This window comes from Thamnophis sirtalis, unplaced genomic scaffold, assembly GCF_051295495.1.
Source record: "Thamnophis sirtalis isolate CommonGarterSnake01/CBP01778 unplaced genomic scaffold, rThaSir2_p1.2 scaffold_6, whole genome shotgun sequence".
Taxonomy (NCBI): Eukaryota; Metazoa; Chordata; class Lepidosauria; order Squamata; family Natricidae; genus Thamnophis; species Thamnophis sirtalis.
In genome coordinates, this window is record NW_028261386.1 from 30,836,959 (window position 1) to 30,864,802 (window position 27,844).

The window sequence follows — 27,844 nt, forward strand, 5'->3', positions numbered from 1 at the left end:
CTCTGTGCACTTCCCTCTCTGTTGATGGAGCCTGCGCAGGGAAATGCAAATTAAACCAGAGCTCTCTGTTAAAATGTAGGACAGGCTCAAAAAGAAGGTATGCCTGCATTCTTTTAGCCCATAGGCCTGTCTTTGAAATAAACTGCGAACATGGTTACCATGTAATTAGCTGAGCAGTAAGTTAGGTGTTTAAAAATATTTTTTTCAGGTGCCTTTTTGTATGCACACCAGCATCTCAGTCTCAATCAAAGCTGCAACTGAGTTTATCATAAATTATCATGAAAAGGTTTTCTACTGAGTAGATGGTTAATTACTGCCACATTTAAATATTTTTACATATTAATGAGAAATGAATGAAAATCATTTTCAGATTTTTTAACTTCAGCCTGGGAACCCGTCGAGATAATGTGCTCTCTTTTAAGATATATCTGTTCCAGTTTCTTCCTTTTTTTTAAAAAAAAGCTTTCCTTCTAACAATTAGTTTTCAATTGGTTATTAATGACACAAAACACTACTCAATTAGGCTATACAAGTTTATTATGATGTTTTCTGTGACTAAAAAGAAAAAGAGAAGCACCCAAAAATAATACAGGTAAAATTGTCTGAACACAGATTTAAAGCAGCATCAGAGAAGATATTTTCTTGGCTATTTCCTATTGCAATTGATGAGAATAATTTTGGGGTATAAAAATAGCTTTGCCAATTCTCCTTAATTAAAACCCTAGTTAAATTTGACAACCAAACTTTTAACTGGAATTCAAATTCGGCTCAGGCTCTTGATGGTGTGAGGGGCTCCTCAGGCAGTGATTATAACAGACAATATAAAAAATGTGATGATATCTAGACTCCGTTCATTTGAATATCAAAAAAATGATATCTAAACTCAATTCGTTTGAATAAAATTGAATATGAATTTATATGTGTGACATGGAAAATTAATTACTCATTTTAAAAGACATGAATGAGAAGCAAATAAAAGCTGTTGTTTTAATTTGTTTTTATTTTCATCCCTCCCCTCTCCATTGATTTTTTTTAAAAGAAGCTTCTGTCCAACTTTTGGCACCAGTAATTGTTATATTTTCCATCCACCTTAGACTTCTCAGCAATGTCTATGACACCTGAAAAAAGGAGGGGAAAATTGGAGGGGAAAAAACAAACTCTACTACTTCCTACAAGCAACAGATGTGCCAAAGACCACAGAGGGGCTAAAAATAGGGCATTCTGTCACAGATACGATATATAAGTGAAACACCTTGCTTTGAACAGTAAATTGAGGAAGATTGTAGCTGCAAACAGTGAGAGGCACGCTTGGAGAAACCATGAAATGTTCAGGCTTGTCTTTGTATAGATCAATGCTTTTCTAACTTGGCAACTTTTAGATGTTTGGACTTCAATTCTCAGAATTCTGGCTTGCTGAGGAAATCTGGGAATTGAAATCCACATCTCTTATCATTGCCAAGTTTGAAAAAACACTGCTATAGATGTTCGTCTAGCATTGAAGACATCATTTAGTCTGATAACAAAGTGCCTGCAAATAAACAACCAAGCTCAGAGAGCATTAAGGATTCCATAGAAATATGTAAAAAGATCAAAACATATAGAGGCACTCTCTACCCAATGAGTAAACATACTTGGTAACTTAGAATGTTAACCGGAAATAAGTCTCCAGCTTTGTTGCTACAACTTCTTTCTTTTCTTTTTCTTCAAGAGGAGAGAGTGTTTAGACATGCAGTTTTTTTTCCTATCAATGCATGCAGCTTCCTTAACAAGGTTTATCTGTACAGCTTTTTTGGAATTAACATATTTCCTTCGATATTTCTAATGGACTTGATTTTAGCTACATCTACATTCTTTGATACATATAATTTTCAATGAATAAATGGGAACATGTTAACTTGGGTTACCTCAGAATTTTCCCTGCAAAATGAGTATAGCTTTCTCAAAGCTTTAGACCAACAAAGTTCCTCTAAATCACTCTTACATTTAGATAAAGCATATGAGTGTCAGCCAAAAGTGATAGACGCAGTCTACCAATTATTGTCGAGTTATACTCTATTGTCTTCTTCTGTGGTCTCCTTGACTGCTCATATTTTCTATGTTGAGACAGATATTAATAAACATAATGCATCTGTCTTTGTATCCCCTAAGCTTTAGGAGAAGGTTGGACAAGCCAGTGCTAAAACTGAAGAACCATTTTTCCCCTTAAAAAGCTTTTTTTATCTCCAATGTTACAAACACTATTTAATAAAATCAAATTTATCTCAGCATATAATCATTTTTCTTTATTTTTTTAATAAATAGACCAAAGGCAGTACAAAGGGCAGATAAGAATGTTTTGCATTTGCTAAACAAGAATGCTAATTCCTCACTCCAGCAATACAATTTTATTCAATGCCATCTTCAGTAATCAATATAATCATGCTATTTTCTCAAAAGTCAAATACTGTGGAAAGGTGAGGAGGAACAGGAAAGAAATGATACAGTCAGAGGGATATTACTGTACACACAAAACATACTGGATTATAGGGGGTTGGTAGAGATTGATTGATAAATTGGTTTATTTTTTAGATTTTTACTACAAGATCAAAAAAGAAAACAAAAAAAAAGAACTTAGAAGTTTAGAAAATACATTTTTAAAGATTTTAGGTGTTCTGTAGTAATTAAACAGATTGTTTCGGTCAGTGTTTCTCAACCTTGGTCACTTGAAAATGTCCAGACTTCACCATCTTCAAGTGGCCAAGGTTGAGAAACACTGGTTTAGGTGTAGGGTTAGGGAGAACCAGGATAAAGTGCTTTAAATCCTTGAGTGACTTTGGGACAGCCTGTCTCTTTGTGTCAGTTCAGGCTACCACAATGTTTCTTGTGGGGAAAGCTAGAGATTGAATTCTGCATACAGTGCCTCGAGCTCCTGGAAAAAAAGTCAAAATAACTATAGCAAATCATTATCATTATCTTCAAAGAAGTCATAAAATAACAGAAGTGGCATAAATAAAAACAGTCAAGATCTAATGGCAAATGTCTTAGATTTAACATCAAAAGTATAATTCACCTCAAGTCTTCTGTAATCACTCCCTTTTAAAATGAGCTTGAGGCACAAAAACTGCTGTCTTGTCGGGCTCCCTTTTTGACTTTTTAGAGCTACTGAGAATCAAAAGAATGATTTACGTAGTCAGGAAGACAGCAAGATTAACAGGATCAAGGAACACTACCACAACCTTTCCCAGTGTGACATTCTTGTGATGGCATTGAATGTGTAAATCCCAGGATTCTCAATCCAGGTTCTGACAAATGGCAGTCCACAAACATCTAAAGGGTCCAACCCCACTTCATTGGAAGAAGACTGCTCTAAGATGAGTAGTGAAGGTTGCCCAATGACCTAGTCCCACAATTTCTTATTTGCTGTATGTAGATTATCTTTAGAAGGCCAGATCCTGAAGATGAATCTCAAATACTTTGGCCACCTAATGAGAAGGAAGGACTCACTGGAGAAGAGCCTAATGCTGGGAAAGATTGACCTCAAAAGAAGAAGGGGACGACAGAGAATGAGGTGGTTGGATGGAGTCACCGAAGCACTGGCATGAGTTTAGATGGACTGCGAGGGAGTTAGAGAACAATAAGGCCTGGAGGAACATTGTCCATGGCATTGTGATGGATTGGACATGACTTTGCAACTAACAACAACAACAAGATTGTCTATGTCTAGCATATGTGTTTTGTACTTTCAAGTCAATGTTGACTGTTGGTGACTGCCTGGACTGGTGCCTGAAGTTTTATTTGCAAAGATTTTCACAAGCAATTTGCCATTGCCTCCTTTCTAGGGCTGAGTTTGGCCCAAAGTCACCCAGTTAACTTCATGCTTAAGGTGGGACTAGAACTCACAGTCTTCTGGTTATAACGGCAACCAAAATTGAAGATCTTTAATGATATAACATTTTAATCGGATGAAAATATTATCTTTTCTGCCACATAATGTGTTTTATGTACTGTTTTCTGATGGGATCCTTTTGTGAATGGTCCAATTCTTAAGCAAATGAGAAAATCTTATCCTAAAAATAGAAAATATTGAAGAACTTAAAGAATATTAGGAATGACAGCCAAATTATTTGTTTGATGTGCTAATTGACATAGTGAATCCCGGAATTCACACTAGATTCATAGGGAGCTCTTGGGTTGATACTGTATTTTGTTAATAAGAGTATATTCAACTGTTTCACTACAGAGATCAGTCATTATGAGTTTGTTAGGATTTTTGTTATCCAGACACAAAAGGGACAAAATACATTGCAATAGCATTTTCCCCTTTGCATTATCCTTCCCCCAATCATTAACTTGCTCCCTCAGGGGCAATACTTCTCCTTCATGGGATGCCAGAGGAACTGACAGACAACTATAATGAATGAACAGCATTTCTGCCCCTGGTTTTTGTTAGCCTGTTTTTCACATTCCTAACTGCCTTCAGTCCCCAGGACAATGTCCCCACAATATTTCCAGTTAGGGGTACTTTTTAAGTTGGGGCATAGCAGAGCTTCCTTCAAAGGTGCTAACAACACCTTATCTTCAACAGAGACATTGACAACCTCACAGATCAGAATCTCAAAATCTTTTCCTACTGGTTCTATGAGAGTTTTACATGCACATGCAACACTCAAAAACTGCCTTTGGTCTGAGCTGTTTTTTTGCTCAGCTGAGGTGAGGCAATCTGCTCTGCCATGCGAATCAGCTGAGCTAAAAAACAAGGGAATATAGGACAGGGAACAATGTGGACGGGAGGGCGGGGCCAACCAGAGGTGGTATTTGCCAGTTCTCTGTACTATTCAAAATTGTCCCTACTGGTTTGCCTGAACTTGTCTGAACCAGCTGAATACCACCTCTGTCACAGAGCCAAGCTTACATATGACAGAGCTGGTCCTGGAAAGTGTCTTGCCTAAAGGTCAAAAGGACGCTCAGACAATATGGCCAGTTTATGGTCCAGTCATATTGAACCTCACCTGTGGCATGCTGCTAAATGTTTAAGAACCAGTTGTGCCAGCTCCACTGCTGCTGTCCTGCCCTGTCCCTTAGCCACAGAACAGTTGGTTGACATGCTGGGCACTGAAACACCCTTCTGGCAACTGGCTCACAAAATTCCAGAAAATTTAACAATTGACTCTTGCACATTACTGGACTTCATGAATGTCAAGACTTTGCTATATCTTAGCATCTTTATTGACAAACCAGGGAATTAGGGGCCCTAAAGAAGTGCAATAAGAGAAATAGAGCTGCTTCCCTTCCCTTCTCACCACAATGTTGTCTTTACAATGAGCTCAGCCAGATTCATTTCTAGATTTTCTCCACCAGTATTCAATCGCTTCTGCATCACACCTCAGGGTTCCCAAGTAGATGAAATAGCACCCTAGGATCAGTCAGAAACAATTTGGGAACAATCTTGTCAGAGCTCAAAGTCCCTTCAATGGAGCAGTCTTCCAGATATTTTGGAAACTCCCCAAGTGCTTTCCAGAAATTTTTAAGATCCATGAGGAGCCTAAAGTGAATCATTCTAATTGATCCAATAATTCAGTGGTGGTTTTCGATTGGACCAAGAAGTGATCTGACCAGAGCACAATTTCTTAGAGGAAAAAGCAAGGTTTGAACTGAATTTCCCTGCATGCATGAGACAACAGATCATCTGGGACAAGCCTGTGCTCACCATGGTGATGATTAGCTCCCTAACCTTTGCCGATCCAATTCTCAACATAGGGTGGTTGAAGTCATACAACACTGTTTTCTGACTTTCCAACCTAGTTCCTAGTTATGTATGTTATATGAACCCAACCAAAAGAATCTGATAGAAAATGCGACATTATATATGTGTCATGATGTGATTGCTCAAATTATGCAAACTTTATACCTTGCATCAAATGCATATTAACATCATGGCAATGAAGATGTCATTTACTCTCCATGCCCCCCTGCCTATTAACCAAGCAATGAATGGAATTATACAAAAGTACATATTCTACTGTCTAGGTATTCTAAATTTAAACTCTTTACAACAGTGGTTTATGATCTAGTGCCTGTGTCATCTTATGTCCATGAATTCCAATGAATCACACATATTTGAGTGAAATAACAGCAATTTGCCAGAAAAACATTAAGGCAAAATTGGGTTAATGGGGAGATATTTTGGAGCTGACTAAAGGAGGGCATGAAACAATCTCATTAATTTACTTTTTGGTAGATAGGAGAAAATAATGACTTGACTTGTTCATTATGGCAGCTCATTTTGAATGGAGAATTTGTTTCACTCTGCCCCCAATAGCCATTCTGTGACATTCTCTCAAATTTCCAACTCTGTAATTCATTGAAAAAGTTTATCTACTCTTGGTACAGACCATAAGATATAAGATGCTGCCTCCTTATATTCTAGCAGCAGACTCAGTGAGGGGATCATCTGTGGCAGAATATTTGAATGTCAGAAAAGGGACTTATGGGAGCCACCAATCTAAGTGACTACTTTGATTTCCCTAGTCTATTGTCATACCATATTTCCCTTTAACTCTCCTTATCTTGGCCTTTGTATATGAACATTATAAATTAAAAGTCAATATCATAAGCTTTAGTATGTCAGGCAGTTGGATATATATTTATATTCATATAAGATAACTAGCAAAGTTAGGTAAGATGCTCCAGAAATCAAAACAGCCAATATTAAACACTGCAAGTACAGCTGTAGTTTTTAAATATTTTATAATCCAATCAAATTGTTTGAGGAGTAATGCATTTAAATGTTGTTATGGAATCCTCTCTAGACTTTTTAAAATGGTTACTTCATTCTTGGCTTTGCTATTTATGAAATTCATACAGGATGACATTTTTAATAATAGAGCATTTAACTTACAGAGTAGCTGTTTTTTCTCCCTGCAGATATAATCTGTAATTTTCTCACTCCTCTTTGGGAGGGGGCCAGACACATATTATACTTTTATTAATGAATACATGTGCCTGTTGTTGTTGCTATAATTTCTCTGACCTAAAGTGAAAACTCTTACATTTCATTCAGATTTTTAAAAAATGCTTGGATTTTCAATGGTTTACAGTGAAATGGAAAAAGACTGTGCTGTAATATGAACATAATAAAATCTTAAATAAGAAGTGTGTGGGGCTTGAGCCAAAAATATTGCCAATGAATTGCTCATCAACTACTTGCAGTATTTTGTGAGAGTCCAGTCAACTAGTCCCAGTACTTAAGATTCAGTGTAAATATTTCATAGAATTTTTATCAACTGTTGTTACTTTACCACTTGCATAATACTTTACCAAAGCATAATGAGGTGGAAGTGAGCACTTCATTATGCTTTGGATACTTCTGGATTGACAGGATTAGTTAGCTATAATATGTTGTCCAGGGGATGTCCAATTGTGTTAACAGTACACATTCTTCTGGGAGACTCATTTCATGTTCCAACAAAGAACCAACACTGGATGGAACCAATGGAGGAGCTGGCACCTGTGTCTGACAGAAGCTGGGAAGTATGGAAATCATTGAATAGACTGTGCACAGGTACAACATCCAGAGACACTCTAAACAAATGGAGCTATCGGGTTGCATCTGCTCTTTGTGATTGTGGTGACATGCAGGCAACAACACCTGCATATATACCTGTCTTTTTGTTCCAGTCAGTGCATACTTGAGGGCTTCATGGCAGCACAACAGAACACAATTGTTGTTGCTAGTTGGTGCAAGATCTGTTTAATTTGTACATATTTTAATTGTGCTACAATTAAACAAACCACTTCTACACAGAAGCCAATCCACATATTATTAAGGTGGTCAATTGGGGAACCTGAATATTGAATTAGAGTATATCAACTTCAAGCAAGATAATGTAATTATTTTAAAAAAAAAGATTTCTCCTTTAAAGAGCCCTCTGGATTGTAAACAAATAGTCAAGAAACATTCAGTATTGCTTTCAGATTAAAGAAGACTTCCAAACATTGGCACATCAGATAGTGGATTCTAACTATATGCTTCTCATCTCCTTTTTTTTTCAAGATTATATTAAAAATGTCAGAATTGATATAATCTATTTTGAAACATTTAGGGCTCCAAACAAAGTGCTCTAAAAACAAGGTCACCAAAACAACACTGGAAAACCCTGTTTTAATAGAGTTGAGTGTAGGTTAATACATGTAAATGCAAAGGCTTGTATGATGAGGGGACATAAAATAGTATATATGTATGTGTTAGTGTGTGCCTGCATGTAGATATAAATAATAGCTGTAAGATGATGTACATGAATCTGAAAACGCAAAGAACTTGCTTTCTTTTTGTTTCATTCTTATATATTGCTGGCATGTGGGTTTTTAAATATTAGCCCAGGGTGTGTGGTACTAGATAAATATTCTCTTCCAATATATAAAGGGCACATATAACACCAGTTGAAATGGATGAGAGAAATCTAAATCAGTACCTCTTTTCTCCTCATAGATTTATTCTGAACTATGATTAATTTGTGGAAGTGAAAGTTGGTTCTGGTTAAGGGAGAATAAGTAGCACTTAATAATAATTAGAGAGAAAAGGCGATTCATAGTGATGCATTGGCTTAATGTGCTAAAGAGACAGGTCAGTAAAAAATTGAAGGGATAATTTTACAAATTGGCAAACATTTTCTTGGAGAAACATTGCTAATTGTGCTTTTAAAAAAAAGTTTTGCACAGCTCTAGGTGGCAGTAAATCCCAGCAGAGTTTAGTTATCTTTTATTGTAGGGTACTAGCCACAGCTCTGCATTGCTGCTTTGTAACCCAGGTGCAGGATGCAAAGTACAAGAGGCCATAAAACAGTTGTGCCCTCTAAGTGATTTAAATAACCGTTTTTTCAAACATAGCAATTTTAAGACGTGTGGATTTCAATTCCCAGAATTCTAGGGAAAAAAAGATACTCCTTAAACAATTCATACCAGGGGTGAAATACTCTGAAGTCTGCTACCGGTTCGTTTCACTAACTGTTCGCTTAGTGCACTCATGCATGCCAAATATGTGCTTCACAAGCATGCGCACCGCAGGTGCTACTTTCTAGCTCTGAAAAAGAAGAATTAAGAAGCCTTTTCTGAGTCTGCAAAGGTAAGTAGAACAATGAGGGGGGGCGAACAGATGTGCCGCATGGTTTAGATTCGCTAGGAAGCAGGATTTCCTGCTTTCTAGGGAATATAAATCGTGCGGCACAGCTGATCGTCGGAACGTAAAAAAATGCTACCAGTTTGGACAAACTGTTAGTGCAATTATCAGCTGTGCCACATGATTTCTAATGAAATGCTACCTGTTTGGACTGGTTCACCTGAACCAATAGCATTTTTTTTTACTATCAGTTCGGGCAAACCGGTCCGAAATGGTAGCATTTCACCCCTGGTTCATACACTTCTCTATTAAACTTGTTCTCAAGAATTGCCATCAGGGGAAAACTTTAGAGATCTAGAGCCCAGCTCAGCTGACTGAATAAGAGGATTTCTAAACATACTATAGAAGAGCTAGTTGACTACCATTTGAAACCATTTTACTACTCACTGTTGGCATCTAAATGTTATATCCAGTCAATCTATACTTGGATGCTACTGCTTCAGGTTTTAGGGTTTCCATGTGCTTAAGCTAGCAGCTTAAATATTTAATACCTTTGTACTCCATCTGATTGTAAAATATTCCTAACCTAACATAAATCAATAATCAATATAAAGCCTCCTAACAATCAAAGGCGCATGTACAAATAGCATGTTAAAACAGTGCTCAGTTAAAACACAATTAAAACTCAAAGTAGCATAGAAAATTACACTGGTAAATATTTTTATACGAAGGTTATCAAAGGAGCAAACAATAAAAATGCAAAGTCTGTGCAAGTTCTGCAAAATATGTATCGGATGTTTTCAGCCTGGAAGACATACTCAGTGATGTTTAGACTATTGATATATTGTACATGCATGGGTTAGATACATGGACCGTCATCCTACATATATCACATTGTCTCACTCTGTGTCCTTCATGATTATAAAATGGGTCTCCATTCACAAAGCTATATGAGAAGATCTTTCCGTATCCTCAGGAAGCATGTAGAATAGTGGTCTCAACATGGAATAGCAGCATGTTGTACAGATTTGCAGAAGTTACTCAGGGTTAGGCCTTTCCCTCCTTGGATATTGAGTTGTACGGTTGGGAGGGTGAGTCATATGCAGATACAAGAGCTTCTTAACAACCCATGAAACCTTTCTAAACAATGATTGATGAGAACAGGCTGCCTGTTGTCTGACGATTAAATACATAACATTATTGTATAGTACAAACCTAAAAACAGCACACTTTCAACACATTACTCCAGAGCCACAATATCAATAAGACAAACCATCCTATTCCTTTTAGTAGTATTTTCCAAAGCATTCTCTCCCCCCCCCCCCCCGCCAAGCTAAAACAGCATCCAGGTCTAACAAGGAACCCAGAAATATCCCCAAATTACAAATTTAATTTTCAAGGGGAATGCAATAATATCCACAATTCTTCTCTGCATGTAAATAGTTTTTTGTCTTAAATAATGCATTTAGGCAGTGTTTGACAAACTAGTGTTGTGGATGTGCGTGTGTGTTTTAAAGTACATGGATTTTCATTTTGTTTTGTTTTTTATAGAACAATTTCAGCGATTGAAGTCTGAAATGGTACAGTCCAGAATTAACTTTACTATCTCAGTGCGATGATCTAGGATCAAAAATATACACACAGTAGTGTTATTCTCAAATAAGAAAGGAAAAATCAATTTAGACACTCTCATAAGCAACCTTACAATAACCAAACAGCAGGTGTTCATGGGTATGAGGGGGAAAAGCAGATTTTGATAAGAAAATCATTTTCTTTTTAGTTCAACCACCAAGTGTGGTTTAGGGAGGAGGATAGAGAAAAATATTTGGAGAAAATCATTTTAACCATTGAGTGGGGACGAGCAAAGGTGTTTTCTTGTTGTTTTTGATGCTTGCCTGAAGATTTTTTGATGCCAACAGATGTTCATCAAATCATTCATGCAGTTGCTGAGGCTGCTATGGAGAGATGTTTAATCACAGTTTTAAATCAATAGATAAAGGATATTCTGTATTGCTAGATCCACATGGAGACCCAATGCAAAGGAGGGCAGCAAGAATGGGGATAGGAGAGAGCATCAGAATATCAGTCTTCCAGCATCCTCCTCTCTGCATGTAAGCTTTTTTTTTTCAATGCCAAAAAGACAGTTACTATTTCAGCGAAAAAATAGAATAATGTATGCAGTGTTAAAACAGCCCTTGTGATACCAGGAAAACTATCACCACTACTATTATCACTGTCATCTTTATATTTCTAATCTGCCCAATAACTCTCAGAAGGTTACTAAGTTAGGGGGGGGGGAAATGGAAAGATAAAAATAGTAAGCAGTAAACATCATTCAGTTAATTCTTTTGCTGAACGGTGTAAGAGATGCTTCCTACAGAAAGGGAGCTGGTGTGATGGATTACAGTGAAGCAGAAGTTTCATCAGAAGGAGGGAGCACTTTCCAGAAAGGAGGGGGGGGGCAAGAAACAGCACACCCCATAGCTGGATAAGAGTCAGGGGAAGAGAGTAAAGATAGCCACTCCCTAGAATCTCCCAGGGTGAGGGATTCCATTAGGCTGAGAATAGTAGGGGTTTTGTCTGGCAAGAGTCTGTTCATTGTGTGTAAGCAAATAAAGCAAAAAATAAAAACAAAACAAGCAAAAAGATTAGAAAGATATATCAGACAGTATCTGTGATGTAGTCTTAGATCCCTAATTTGTGGCTAAAGAGGATTGGTTGGGATGTATGTTGTTTGCTGTTAAAAAGTTATTAATTGTATCTAGTGGTTTCAGTAAAACAGATAAAACATTAGTAGTTTAATTGCTATTAATTTTCCACACTTTACTAATTTAGTAGGGGGAAAATCTAATTGATTCATTGTTGCTGAATAAAGTTCAGTTTGTTACAACTGTAGTGTCATAGCATAGAATGTCTTTTGAGTACATTGTCTAAGGTTCATGGTGCTTTTGGATAAATGAAAAAAGCAGGGGATGTTATTTCAGCTTTTTTAAAATGGCATATTATGAAGTTTATTAGAATATTTTGCTAAGGAGAGAGATTTCACTTTTGAACTTTATTGCATGTGATCTAATTCACTTGTCTGGAATGATAAGGTCTCCTGCTTGTGCAGGGGGTTGGACTAGAAGACCTCCAAGGTCCCTTCCAACTCTGTTATTCTATTAAAGAACTGAACTCCGGCTGGATTGTTCTATATTCTTCTTGGGCTTAACTTGACAATGAATAATTGTCAATCAATTATTGATGAATAATTGCTTGAAAGGAATCTAGGAATTTAGCAACAGGAAATTATGTCAGCTGCAGGAAGTAATATCAACCATAAACTGGATGTGGATATGGATATTATAGCACCACTCAGCCAGTTCAAGTGATGGCAGCTTTTCATGATGTTTAGTAAAAGTTAGAGCAACGTGGTAGTCTCTCTCTGTTTCTCTACTTCCATGCACTGAAATGAAATGTACAACTTTTAGTAAATAGGGTTGTCATCTCAATCTAATGGTAAATGAGTGAATTTCTATTCAAACTACACTACACATAAAAAATCTCATTAAGAAAGATTGATTACATGCCATCAAATCAATGTTGACTATTAGTGACCACATAGATTTTCCCCCATGATGATCTGTCCCTTCAGGTATTCCAATAGTGCAGACATTATTACAGTAATGAAGTCCATCCACCTTGCTGCTGCTCACCTTCTTCTTCTCTTTCCTTTCATCTTTCCCATATTAGAGCCTTTTCTAGAGCGCTAAGTCTCCATATAATGTGTTCAAAGTAGGATAATTTACACTGGTTGTTCAGATCTTGAGTGAGAATTTGTGGTTGATTGATCCATTGATCCATGTATCCATGAAATTTTCAGGAGCTTCTCCAACATCAAAATTCAAAAGTGTCAATAATCTTCTTATCCTGCTTCTTCAAAACCAAAAACAGAATCCAAAAGGCACATTTATTTCATGAAAGGATGCAGACTCTTGCCCTTATAGCTTTGGCTTGGTAGGAAATTCATGCACAGGAACCAGATTAACTCTGCTTAGTTGGTATATGGAACTGGTATGCATAGTTCATTTTAACTCAGACTTTCCTAACCTGCTACTTCCACACAGCTTGGAACTATATTTTTCATAGGGCCATTCTAGAAGTTGCAGTCCCAGGATATCTGGAGTTGAGGAAGTCGATTTCAATGTAGTAATATGAAAAGCTGGCAGTAGAAAGAAGCCAAATCCCAAAGATCAGTGTGTTTGTGTGTGTAAAAATCAAGATGGTGGCCACAGTGGCATAATTAAAGCCAAACCCATTTTTTATAAATTTCATTAGTTACACAGATAAAAAGGGTCAGGGTTCTTATTGTGCATTCACCATCACGATCTTGATTTTGTCCCTCTTTCCTGTAGATGTCTTTGGCTTGAAATATTGAAATTGGTTTGGAGTAAAACTGAATTGGATTACAGTAGTCCTATCATCTGTTTGCATCTCATTTCCAATATTCACAATCTAAATGCTTATTAGCACTTTGTTATACTTCTGAAATTTAGTTTCTTTTTCAATAGAAGGGGCCTTATGAATAAACATCTTTCACCAAACCGAATCCTTGGGTATACAAATTATTTGATGCCTTTAGTCCTTTTATGATCTAGAAACTACTTAAGCCCTATCAATCTTTTAAAGTACAATAAATAAACTAGACATTTCTTATTTTACCATTACTATGATTTCTGGACAATGAAATCCAATGCATGAAGAGGACCAACTTAATATTTGACCGTGTACCAGTATTTGACAGGATTTAACATCTAAAATTTATTTGCAATATATAATTATAATGGATTATGGCTCGGTTGGATATGGATTTTGGGAATAATTATCTTATTAACTAATAAGATTGTCTCTTCTTTTAAATTCAAAGATTTCACTATCTTATTTGGAAGATTAGGAACAATAGCAATAGAGATGATAGATAGATAGATAGATAGATAGATAGATAGATAGATAGATAGATAGATAGATAGATAGATAGATAAATTATTTTCCTGATTAAAGGATCTCAGTAAGCTGAAGAAATTCTCTGTGGATTGCTTATCTGAATGAGGAATTATGGCTAGTTAGTTTCCAATCCTAGCAAGTCAGATTCTTAAGCCTTTTGGAACAACTTTTGGCTTTACATTCTGGTCTGTGAGATGAAATTGTGAACAAGCCAGGGAAAGAGTCTCTGATTTTTTAGCTGCTGATTTGTGTATACCACCCATTTCATCTAGGTGTGACTCTGAACAGCTTACAAACATTAAAAACCAGTAAACATTAAAATGATAAAACAATAAATACAATAATAACACTTTACAAATGGGAATATGAAGTATACGGGGGAGGTGTGGTCTTCTCTTAATCCAATAGCCCTCTCCAGAAAGGTGTACTCCTGTTGGGACCCCAGGCCAACTGGGACCACCAGGTCTTCAGCCCTTATAGGAAGGTCAAGAGTGTAAATATTATCCTGGGGTTACAATGTTCCAAAGGATGGAACTTTGAGGTTGTCACCTTTAGCTGACAAACAATAAAGGTGGGATGAAAATCAACTAAATAAATAAAAGTAAGAATCAAAGAAAAATGTTTCTAATTGAAAAACAAGAAAAAGATCCATAATGATCATGTAGTGAGGTCCCGTGTTGGAAGCAATAATGTCCTGAGTTACAGACACTGACGATGAAAAGTTGTGGTCAATATATTTTTGTTCTGTCCACTGGACAGAATTGTGGACATTATGAGCCTTTTATCTAATACAACACAGCCACTCTTCTGCTTCATAGAACAGAATGCCAAAATTAAGGAAATCCCAGATGAATTGCATTTGGCATTAGAAGTGAAGCTACAGATATCCTGATCTTTATACAACAGCATAGACTAGTGGCAAAAGGAAAGATTGTCATTTCAGCTAGCATTCTTTTTCTTCTGTGATATTGTTTATATTTAAACTATAGTCAAACCATGCTTACCTGAAACTTTCAAAATAGCCTTTCTTGGGGAGTTGTGTGCTAACAGTACGAATGATGACCATTTTAATTACTATCAAGCTTACTTATTAGTGAGCGAGAATCTTTTTTCATATACATACATAAAAATCCCTCTCTTCCTTCCCTCCTTTGGCTACTACAGTTGAATGTGACATTGGAACAGAAAGGTGTTACTCATTTTTTTAAAAAATGGGTTTTTTTTCAGCATTAGAAAGCCTGGTTTGCAGTGCTGGCCTGTTAGATGAATGAACTGGATACTCTTCCAAGTATGAATCCCACTGAAATGAGAGTGACCCTAAGGAGGTCTTTTCACAATATTGCACAGAATTCTATTCTATTCTATTTCTTGTCCTGATGAAGAGAACCTGTTTTTATACTTCAGGATAGAACATCACAATATTTATATTCAAAGGTAGTGCATTGCATGTCCTTGAATATTGCTTGAATATTTGTTTAATTAATTTGTTTATATGTTTAAAGGGAGGAGGATAAAGGAGGGCGGGTCAGTGATAGTTTATCCAGAAATAAAGCCAACTATGATGACCAGGGAATTAGACACATTATGCTGCTTTAAAAAAAAAACCTCCTTATACAGATGGACTTGCATCTCTAAGAAGGCAAAGTTGTCAGACTGCAATCAGAGAAGTTTATCAATAACTTTGTGTAAATGCACTCAATTTTCCCTCCTAAAGTTTTTTTAAACTTTTCTTTCACAATTTGATTGATTATTCCAGTTTGCATCCAGGATCTATTATTTTGTGAGTAGAATAAACCTGGATTACGAAGAGGCTGCAGTAAGTCAGGAGGAAATCCTCAACACCCTCCCCCAAATAACCCTAATCTTCCATATTGTTCTATTACACAAGATTGTTGCTGTGGTTAGTCGCGAAGTCATGTCTGACCCATCCTGAACCCATAGACAATGTTTCTCCAGGCCTTCCTGTCCTCTACCATCTTCTGAAGTCCATTTAAGCTCACGCTTACTGCTTCAGTGACTCCATCCAACCTTATTTTCTGTTGTCCCCTCCTTCTTTTGCCCTCAATCTTTCCCAGCATTAGGCTCTTCTCCAGTGAGTCCTTCCTTCTCATTAGGTGTCCAAAGTATTTGCGTTTCATCTTCAGGATCTGCCCTTCTAAAGGGCAGTCAGGGTTGATATCCTATAGGGCTGACCGGTTTGATAGCTTTGCAGTCCAAGGGACTCACAGGAGTCTTCTCCAGCATCATTACATAAGATATATTTTATTAGATATGGAGCTGACAGAACTAAGGAAGAGAAATAAATAACCTTTCATTCAATAACATAATTCATCATAATCATCCCAACATTTCTCATATTCATTGTGAAATATTTTGCATTCCTCAACGAATCCAGACATTATTGGGTTGTTGTTCTAGCAATTTAAAGGAAGCTTTAAATAGCCACTATGATTAAAAATGGCAGATGCATCCTCACATCCACATTTGTGCAAAAGAGAAATCTTATCATTGTAAAATATATCACTATCTTTACTCCTCATTGTGTAGATGGGGCAATTGAAGCCAAGAAAGTGTAGCTAAGAAAGCATTGCTTAACCTATTGATTATTGGTTGGATTCAGACAACACACAGAGGACAACTAAACAAATCATTATGGCTTATCTTGATGCATGAATCTAGCTAATTAGAGTGAGATGCAAATTAAGCACTTCTTGATTCATTGCTCATTCTCTGCTGTACATCACAATTATGTGATCATGGCTGCTATCTTGATTCTTTTGATCCATCTGTGGACACTCCTGGGTCTTCCTACTACCATGCTAAAGAAACATTTGTTTGATTTATAAAATCACTTTTAAATAAAGCCTCTCACAGTTGCAGCTGAAAACAGTTTACAATCTTCAAAACATTAAAACGCCCAACTGGTACCAAAAAGATATACTATGTTGGCAAAATTGAAAATAACAAGGATAAAATAATAGTAATCATAATTCATTTCTATATAATTCTTGAATCAAAATTGCCAAAATAATTTATGTGAGAGAATAAAATAAAAGTATAGGTGAATATAGGTCAACAAACAGTGATTATAAAGGAAAGACTAAAAAGGAAGTGAAAATTTAATGGCAGATAAAAGCAATTTGCATTGCAGCAAAATATAAATACTGATGAATTCTAAAACAAAGGAAAATTGCTGATTATTACTAGTGATCTAGAGTGTCTGCTCTATCATACACTCATATTTAAGAAATGTTGAAATATCTATATATATATTAAGGTAAAGGTAAAGATTCCCCTCTCACATATGTGCTAGTCGTTCCCAACCTAGGGGTGGTGGTCATCTCCATTTCAAAGCCGAAGAGCCAGCGTCGTCCGAAGAGGTTTCTGTTGTCACGTGGCTGGCATGACTAAATGTGCAAGGTGCATGGAACACTGTTATCTTCCCACCAAAGGTGGCTCCTATTGTTCTTGCATTTTTACATACTTTCGAACTGCTAGGGTGGCAGAAGCTGGGACAAGTAACAGGAGCTCACTCCATTACACAGTGCTAGGGATTTGAGCTGCCAAACTGCCAGCCTTTCTGATTGACAAGTACAGTGTCTTAGTCACTGAGGCACTGTGTCCCTATATATTACTAGTTGGTTAATGGAACATCTAATTCTGTTCTCATTTTGGGTTAGACTACCTTGATGTTAACTATTGATGTTGCCTTCTGGTCCCCTGTGTTCCACCCCAAAGCCTGGGAATCAGAGAACCAGAGATTCTGCTCCTAGCTATTAATTAATGCATGGCCAGTCGGTAATAAGACTTGCCTCATCTACAATTTAATCATGAATGATAGGCTAATTTTGTTTGCATAACCAAGACCTGGCTGGCTCTGATGCATCTGGTGATGCAAACAAAGATGCCAAACTAGGTTTTATTGGAGGTTGAGGTATAGCAACTATCATCTGAAAAATCTTGGTGGCCTTCAGGGACTCAGCTCCACAGATTGCTGGGTGTGAAACCTTGTTTGTGAAGTTGGGTTTAGAAAGAACTGATGTTCCTGTTCTAGCTTTCCTACTGCATAGCTTTCTGCTAGAAATGCTATCAAAGGTGCTTTTTCAAGAGGCAACCAGACTTTGTGGTTGTCCTTTGAAGACATTTTGCTTCACATGCGAAATGTGTTTAAAGAAAAAAACAGAAAATCCATTTGCCTCTTGAAAAAGCACCTTTGGGACAGCCATGACCCGGATGACTGAGAATTTCCACAGCCATTTAGAATCTGGTTGGCAGTGGAGTTGCCTAGATTGGTGCCCAGGATAAAACACCCTTCTGTGTCACAGGAGAGTTTATCTTTCTCTTATGGTTTCTTCCAACCTCACCAATCTAGTAGAGAGGGCATGCTCTAAGGCCCCTCTGTTAGATAATATCATCTTGTGGAATCATGCCTTCTCAGTGGCAGTAGCTGATTTGATCTCTCTCATCTCAAAGAAGAAGGTCCTCTGGAGATGGAAAGTGTGTTGCAACTTTCATATCCTGTCTGTCTAATATGACCTTTCCAGAAACACTTTCGTCACCTCCTTGTTAGATCTGTGGTCCTTCAGGATTTTATCAATGACTAACTGCACATATTGTAAATGCTTGGAATATGCTTTGTGTGCTGCTTTAATGATTTATGATATGAACTTGGCAATATGTCAGGAAACTGATTTATTTCCCTGTCATTTACAACAATTATTTGTTCCATTTCCATAAAGTGTTGGACTGTAGTACAGAAATCCTGCTAACATATCTGAGGAACAGCTGGCTTCATAGTTGTGTAATGGATGATGATCTTTATTACTCCCTGATACTTCTGCTCCAGATCCCAGACCTGAGTCAGCAACCACATGCCCCCCAAAATAAAATACATTTGGGTCAGATTCATGCCAAAAACAGCAAAAGTTATTTGATATAGAGAAATGTGGAATTTGGTGTTGCTTTTAATTATTTGTGACTTGTAGAACTCTAGCAGTAATAAAACTGAGGAATCTTTCCCTTTATAACAAAGTGGTTTTCCATTGACTGCATACTTCTGAGATTTGCTCTCAAATCCCCCACCTTCTTCTTTCTTGGTGGTTTCCTATCCAAATAATGACCAGGTATAATCCGACTGCCACTGAGATGAAGCAAGATGTTGCCACCTGATGTAAGTCAGAACATGATAAATTTATTCTCTGGATTGCTCAATTTCAGAATATAATCCTATCATATCTCTTTTTTCCTTTTCACATATTTATGATTGTTCTTTATTTCCCCCCAACGTTCTTTATTTTTCCATTCTTTATAACTATTTAGATTTTCTTTTAAAAAAAGAAGCAAGCATTAAGGCAGATGATTTTTGTGGTGCCTAAAGCAGGATTTTTCAATCTTAGCAATTTTAAGATGTTTGGATTTTCTAGAATTCCCCAGCCAGCATGTTTCATCTCAAAGTTGGTAACTGTGAACAGAGTTTTCACTGTGAGGGATGGAGACAAGTGTGTTTGACTGAAAACTTCTCTTAGGATTTGAGATACTCCTTTTCCATTTGAGGACCTAGCTAAAGGGACACCAATGCTTTGCTTCAGAAGTCAATACAATTCTAGTGAGGCAGTAGCTAATCAGAGGAACAAGTAGTTAAAGGTAAAACTAACTACCCCTTGCAGGAAAAAAATCACACATAGATTTTCCAGATTATTTCCCATTCTTTCCCCGTCCCATCCTTGCCTATTTATTATACATACACGGCCATTTTCTTAATTACTGACCCTTCCCTAGTCTTTTGAAAAGCACTCTACATCTTTTGGCAGAGTGCCTAAAATAATTCTCTCTCTCTCAGCCTCTCTCTCCCCACCCACTCCCTCCCCACATCTCTCTGGCAATCCAGACAGTGAAACCAAGGCTGAAGCCCGATTCTATCTTCTGTATTCATATCAATAAGCAATTAATTTGGGATATTCAAAACTCAGTTGCATTTAGAGTCAGTTACTATAATAACAGTTCAACTAAGCCTGTAGCTCCTTACACACGAGATATTCACTTCCATCTTTGACAGTAATGCAGCAAAGTGAAGCTCAGGGTAGTCTTATACAATGTTTCTCTTTGATTTGGATCAAAGGCAAAAGCCAAGCCACCAGGCTAGAACCTCCTCCTATGGGTTCAAAGCAAGATTCTCTTAGGCCAAAATAGATACATGGTGATATGCAAATACAGCTCTGCTGACATCAAAACATATTCACATGATGCTTTGGTAGGTCAATTATTGTAGGTTAGCTAATAATAACTATATCACCATTGTCCTTCAAGAATTCTATTTGGTTTTGGGTTTTTTTTGTTTTTTTTTGCTTTTCTTGCAGTTTTTATAAACTACTTCTGAATCTGTTGATAAAAGAAGCTCATCATAAACAGTTTAATTTTAAAAAAGGACAGTTCCACAGTTCCAGTGGTGGGTTGCTACTGGCATTACTGCCGCTTCAGTGTGCACATTTTTTTGCATACACGCAGTTGCTTCGCTCGCTTTAGTTGCGCATTTACACCTAAAAAGGTTTGTGCACGTGCAGAACGTAAGAAAAGGGGAAAAATTACATTTCTACAATGGAGAATGTTCTGTGCATGTGCAGAAGTATAAGTATAATCTTTATTGTCATTGTACTTAAATACAATGAAAATGGCAAAAATAAAGATGGCACCACCGACAATAGAACCGGTTCAGGTACGTTGGCAGCCCAGTTACTATCTACTCGGCCGAACTGGGCTGAACTGGTAGGAACCCATCTCTGTTCCATTGCCTCTGTTGAAAGTGACTCTGTGCACGGCTTAGGACACTCTCCATTCCATTATGCCATTTTTTAAAAACAATTTTTATTAAAGTTTACAAATGCAAAGAGAAAAAAGTCTAATATAAACATAGACAAATATAAAAAGTAAAAAATAAAAAGTGGAGAGAGAAAACAAAAAGTGATATATAAAGAAATGACTTTCCTTCCCATCAATATAAACAACTTCAGTAACTTACCACCCTCTCCGATTTCTTCTTCCCATGTGTCATCTCTTATTAATAAACAGATTATAAAGCTTTGTCATTCAGTCCTAATCAGCCCAAGACCATTAGGAGCTACCAGAAAGAAAAGCACACACAAAAATCACTCTTCTGGATTATTGTTTGAATGTCCCATTTAATGATTAAGACATCAGATCAGAGGTGGGTTGCTCCTGGTTCAGCCCGGATACCGGTAATAGTGGTGGTGGGAGACTCCTCTCATTCACCTGGATGCTTCTGTGCAGTGGTGGGTTCCTAACCGATTTACTACCAGTTTACTGAGAACGGGTGTTTTGCATGTGCACAACAATTTTGCCATTTTTGCGAGCCCCCATTTTTCATTTAGAACTTACTTTAAGACATGCCATATAGTTGGAGGAATAGAATTGCCTAGGACTTACAGTAGATGAGCAAGACTAACAGAAGAATATGAGAGAGTAGTTAGCAATGAGGGAAATTAAGGGATATTTTGTGAGTTGGTGGAAGAAAAGGGGGGTAACAACATAGCCAAACACTTGGCCCTTAGCCCAGGACAGCTGCTAGTCACTTCATAAAGGGCAAAACTATATGGCTGTTTTTAAACAATTTTAATTGGTTCAGTTTTGGAACTTTGACTTCAAAACCCTGTTTTGGAAGTTCGGGCTTCTCTAATTTGCTCCAGCAATTTTAGCATGACTTAATTTGCATTAAACAACTCAACTACATTTAATTTGCTGTGACAACTTTGATTATAATATGCTTAGTTTTTTTACTCTTCTGCCAGGTCCCCAAGATCAGTATTATTAGTAGCAGAACAGGGTCAAGAAACCCAATTCACTCAGGCTACTAGATCTAGACTGCAAAAATACAGATAGAAAACAATTTGTTTTCATATAGCCTTGCTGCCCTCTGGTGCTCATCCTGATTTTTGTAGCCCAGATTGACAGTCCTATCAATCACAAATGTGTTAGAATTTTGTGACTTAAAGCAGGGATAGCTAATCAGTTGAATATGGTCCTGCCAAGATTTAGATGTGGCTGCCACACTGTTATATTAAGGAAAAATGGTTCCATAGGCTGTAATCATAATGCCTGTAATTAATTAGAACATACTGTTATACCAGATTCTGCTTTGTCCTGGCTCTTCCAGTGGTGGGTTGCAGGCGGTATGCCCCGGTACAGGCGTACCGGAACCTGCCCAGAGCACTGGATACCGTTCTGGTACAGTGCTCTGGAGGCCCCACAGCGCGTACAGCACCTGCGTGATGCTCCGCTGAGCATCTGGAGTGTCACAGAGACTCGCAGAGGTGCTAAGATGCATGTGTGCACTGTGTGCATCGATGTGGACGCTGCCGGGCCTATTCCAACCATATCGGTTGGAACGCGATCCAGAAGCCACCACGGGGCTCTTCCCATTCTTGTGACATCCAGGAGGAATAAGCTCCATGAGCAGGAACAAGCTTATGTTCCCTCAAGACCTGGACTGCCTAAACTGTTTGAGCCAATTGCAATGTGTGGTATATTGAGAGCTCATGAAGACGTCTCCCACTTTGATTGTCATGGTGGGTTTGGCAGAGGACAAAGAAAGAACAGGCTGTGGCCATCCATTCTTTTATTTTCTAAGGATTCTTCCAGGCTCACGTGGACTCAGAGGTATTGTATGTAAATTTGCTAGTGCGCAGCGTGCTCAGTTGACACAAAACTTTTTAAAAAAATAAATGAATTTTTAAGAAGTTAAATTAGACAGGCAGTTTGGCAGACCCCAAAGAGACAAATTGTGGTTCTTGGATACCACATTGAGGACCTAGTTTGAATGATCTATTCCCGGATACAAAGCCTTTCTGACTCAAAATAATGCACAGTTCAGCCTTGAATTTGAATTTGATTGTCCATGCCCCAGCTTATCTTTCACTTGTGCCTGGTACTGCTGAGTCAGTAAATGTTTCCGCATGAATTAATCTATGAAAATACAGGATTCTATTCTTAGAGACTAATCTTCTTGACCATCTTCATCTCTCTTGGTTGTTACTGGGGAATTCTAATATTAGATATTCCTACTAACGCAACACACACCCCCTACAGCTTAATGGGAACGTTGGCTTATTGCTTTCATCCAGACTCCAGTTGTCTATTCCTTTGGTTCTGACTATTATCCAATAGCATTTGATATCTATCTCACCCTTACTGTTATCTACAATCCAGTTCTACCATCTAGTATGAGAACATCACAGTTCATGTAGAAGAAAGTTGGTGAAGAAACAAATACACACAGTCCCATTAGGGCAAAGAATCAGGCATATTGGCCATTATTTTTCGAATGTTTTTTGATGGGGCAATAGAAGTATCTTCCTTTTCCCCCCCAAGGAACAAAAGGGGAAGATTCTGACTACTGAGGCAATTTAATTAGATTTAGGGATAATTAAATTCATCCCCCCATATTAACCATGTTCACAAATATTATTGCGTCTCATTAGATTTCATTCTTCTATCCTTACCGAACAATATTCACCAGTAGTTTCAGCTTGCAATAAGTTCATTATGAAGATAAGGTGGAATTAGTGTAGGAAGCTCAGCTGGTTGAAGGGGTCTGTGCTTTAATTACTGCAGAGGGTGTGCATATTAATTACAACACAAGTGATATTTACTGTACCTCAGGAACATATGACAGGGTAAAGATACTGACAGCACTAGCTAATAAACTCAGTATGATAATGAGGGAGAAAAGACCATAAAAATAGAAGGAAATAAAATTATTCATAAAGTATATTGATCCCAAAGTAAAGACATTAAGCTCTGGTGAAGGGCAACAAAAGGGAAGCTCCTCACTTTATCAAACAAATAACCAAAGGAGAGAAATGTTAGCAGAGAGACAGATTGTCATTATACCAGTCACGTGAGAACGCTCCAGAGGATGCAGAGAAGCAGTTAAAATAAGTTTTTGAAAAACTTTAAAATTCAGCAGAGCCATCACCTGCAGAAACAGGGGTGAAAGTGACTAACAGGTCAGGCTAATTAGCTTTCTCCAACTGTTACCTCCAGATGTGTTGGACTTTGATTCCCATCATTCCCAACGAGCATCAGGTTATGGAAGGCTGGGAGGGCACCAAGCTGAGGTCAGCTATAGATCTGGAGAGCTCTAAGAAAACAAGGCACACCACAAAGGTCTGAGTATATTAAGGTAATAAACATGAAACTTTTCAGATCTTCACTACCTTCAATTCTAGGGTGCAAAATTATGCATGTTCTTTTTCGCCAAATTTATTCAGAAGCTATCTAGAAAGAATGAAAGGATGAACATTATAGTGCACATGGGTTTTTCCAAAAGAAAGACTATATTTCTTCTGGTTGCTAATCAAAATACCTGATAATTTTTGTCTCCATTATCAAAAGCAGATTCCCAGTTATTAGTGATAAGCTACCGTGCTCAGAAGTTCCAATATGATGGACTTTGACTTGATTCAGTGACGAATGCATGTATTTTTATATATTGTACATATGAATTCAGCCAATAGAGAACATAATAGTGAGAGTACATAAGACTATCTCAGCATAACATATGATGTCAGAGGCATCTTAGGTAAAGAGTAGAAATATCCAAGCTGATCACCTTATAGAAAAATTCTACGCAGAAAGTCAAAACAAGCCGTGGGGGAGGATGTAGTCTTAAATCCAATACTTGTACTCAAATTGATTTTGCTTCGCACAGGTTGCTTTTAGAAAGTGAGGGGAGCCAAATGTCAATATCTAAGTTGTCATAGTGAGGAAGGGGGGAGCGCATTCCACGCATACTTTCGGCTAGAGAGGGATCTCAGATTACTGCAGCAGGCATGGGATGGGGGCACCTCATTGGGGAATGTGATTTATGACACAGATTGAGGGGATGGAAGAACAGTTTTAAAGTTCAGCTATAATTAAAAATGGCTAAGATCTGATTGTGAAAAGAACTTGCCAAAAATAAATGCTCCTAATAAATGACTAATTTTCTTTTGAAGTTTGGTCCAAGTCTCAAGAATCAATTAGGGTGGGGGTTTTTTTTTTGGGGGGGGGGGGAAACCTGACATGAATCCCAGGGATAGAAAAACAGCAAATCTGGGCAATTCCACCAAAAGCAGGTGTTTCTTTTTCTTTTCTTTTAGGATTTAGACTCACTATTTTCCAGGAGCAAAATGGACAGGAAAAAGGAATGAGATTTGAACTCTCTTCACACAGTTTTTTCTTTCAAGGTATATTTGGGCAAAGGAGATGAGGATCACTGGATATGTCTTTTAATCCCAAGTGGTGCTACTTACATTCTAGTGATAGACATCTTTAGTGTGACAGCTGTAAAAGGTTATTTCTACAGGTCTGACCCAATGCAGTTTCTGTGGAACAAACTTTGATTTTGAAGTAATGTTGCTCTGTTATATAATGCTCTGTTCTCAGCAGGAAACACCCAGAAAAGTTGTTCAAACCTTGTTGGAATCATTCTAATCATTTGAGAAGGGTTCTTGAGCTTAGAACATTTTGTGAATGGTGACAGCAGCCTTGGTACATTTCTTGAAAAGTTGGACAGCTGCTTGGAGCTTGAAATAAGTTATTTAAATGCAAAACATTTTGAGTTCAAAATGTTTATATTAATACCTGTGCCTATATAAGTGCTCCATACAATAAGGACTTCAACTCATAGTCAAAGAAAGTAATCACATATACGGATAGTCCTTGGCCACAACTGAGTCCCAAATTTCCATTGCCAAGCAAGGTAGTTGTTAAGTGAGTTTTTGAGTCAAGGATTACCTGCATACATTTATACATGGATGGCTATCTGTAGACATCTGTTGGACAAGAATTTTGCCAATAGTAATGGGCAGTGATATACCAAAGCCAGAGTGAGTGGTTTATTTTGTATGAGATATTTAACATATAAAGCCTATTTAATGTACAGGGTTCTTTGGCACTAGGGAAAAAAAATTAATTGGTTTTTTAATTCACCTTTCCTTATTCTCACCTCTTTGAAGTATGGTAAGGACAATTCTTTTTGTTAACTTTTAATTATATCATTATTCCATGTGTTGGTTATTGTTTATGATTTTAGAATATACCGTTATATTATTACTTATTTTGTAATGTTCAATAAACCAATGGATTACATAATATCTGGAGGGCCATACATATGGCAAAAGAGAAATGTTATTCAGAAAAGAAATCCATAAATAAATAATTGCCTTCCTATTATATGATAATAACAATAATAACAAAAACAGGTTGATGAAATTTTCAATCCTGGATGCAGCTGCTGTAAAAATGCTCAATCCATTGAGGGGAATCATTAAGAAATGAACTGAGAATAATGATGTTAATATCAACTTGGATAACTGTAAACACATTAGCCAGATTCAAAACAAAATGCTAAACTGAAGTTTGTGTAAACCACAGTTGAGAGATTAAGAGGCAATAGTCTGTAAAACTAAGTAAAACTAAGTCTTAAACAGTTTACAAACTGCAGTGGCTTTGTTCACGGATCTGGCTAAGTAAAAAGGAAATAAACAATGCCCTGATTTAGTGTGATGCTTAAAGCCACTCATGTTAATGAGTGTTCTTATATTTCCCGTTTAAAGGAATAATGCCTTTTAATGCTAACTTCTTAAGGTCAGGAACAAAACGACCAAAGCATTCATATTCTTATTGTGGGGTTTCAAATGACCACTATGAGAAAAAGCATGGAACTACAGAGAGCTTTGGTCTGATTCCAAAGAGAGGTTTTTTTTTACACATTCTGTTCTTCCCCAGAGTGGGACAACTTGCCACAACCACTCGCAATAGCCAGCTTGCCACTGTCAATTTGCTGAGGCCAGCTCATTATGGCCAACTTTCTGCAGGACAGTTTGTCACAGTCAACTTTCCACAACTTGCCACAGGACAATTTAATAGTTCTAGTTAATTATTTGAAATAAAATTTTTTTTTTATTTTTGTCATTCATATTTCATTCTGTCTCTTCTTTTGCCTCCTTTCTTTAATGATTTTATTCCACCATTTCTTTGATATTAGAGCAACTCTTATGCCGCAGCGACTTATCCCATGGAGAGTTGGCTGTGGCGGGTTGTCCTGCAGACAATTGGCTGTGGCAAGCTGGCTGTGGTGGCTTGGCTGTGGCAAGTTGCCTGCGGCGAATTGTCAAAGACCCATTCTTCCCTACACCATCCACGACCACTCTGTCCTTGCATCCTGAATCCTTTAGAAACAGAGTGAAGAAAATTAGCAGTTTGATTTATATTTAAGCCATATTTTTAAATTGCTTAATTAAAATGTGCAGTCCTAGTTTTATAATAAAGTACCCTCCCAACAAAAATATATGTCTATACAATTCTTCCAAAGTGGTTCAAAAATGATACAGGGAACAAAAGAAAAGAAAAGAAAAGAAGAATGATCATTCTTACATCCTAACAAAATAATTAAAACAACGGCAGGCAATAAGATAGCTGTTAAAATTGCCTATAAAACTTAAAAGCTCTGAAACAACAGCAACAGTGAAACACAAACACTCAAAATCTTTTTTAAAAAGATCATCAGATCACATGCGTAAATGAAAATATTTTATTTATTTTATATTCATAAAATATAATATTCATTTCAAAGACAGGATTGTTCTAATAGAACTTACCAAATTTCCTATGGTTCTCTCCAGCCATTTGGCCACTAATAGTGTAGAAGGTCTACCAAAACCTAACAAGGCCTTAGCACAGTGTTGGCAAACCTTTGTGGCACCAAGTGCT

At 37.2% G+C, this 27,844-nt stretch overlaps 1 long non-coding RNA gene across 1 annotated transcript; it reads right to left on the minus strand.

Annotated features, from left to right (window-relative positions):
• Positions 1-598: 598 nt before the first annotated feature.
• Positions 599-27,844, minus strand: LOC148044929 (uncharacterized). The gene is made up of 3 exons (XR_015697144.1): positions 27,733-27,844; positions 24,128-24,230; positions 599-1,118 (listed from the first exon to the last, which is right to left on the minus strand). It is a non-coding gene; the product is annotated as an uncharacterized LOC148044929 (long non-coding RNA).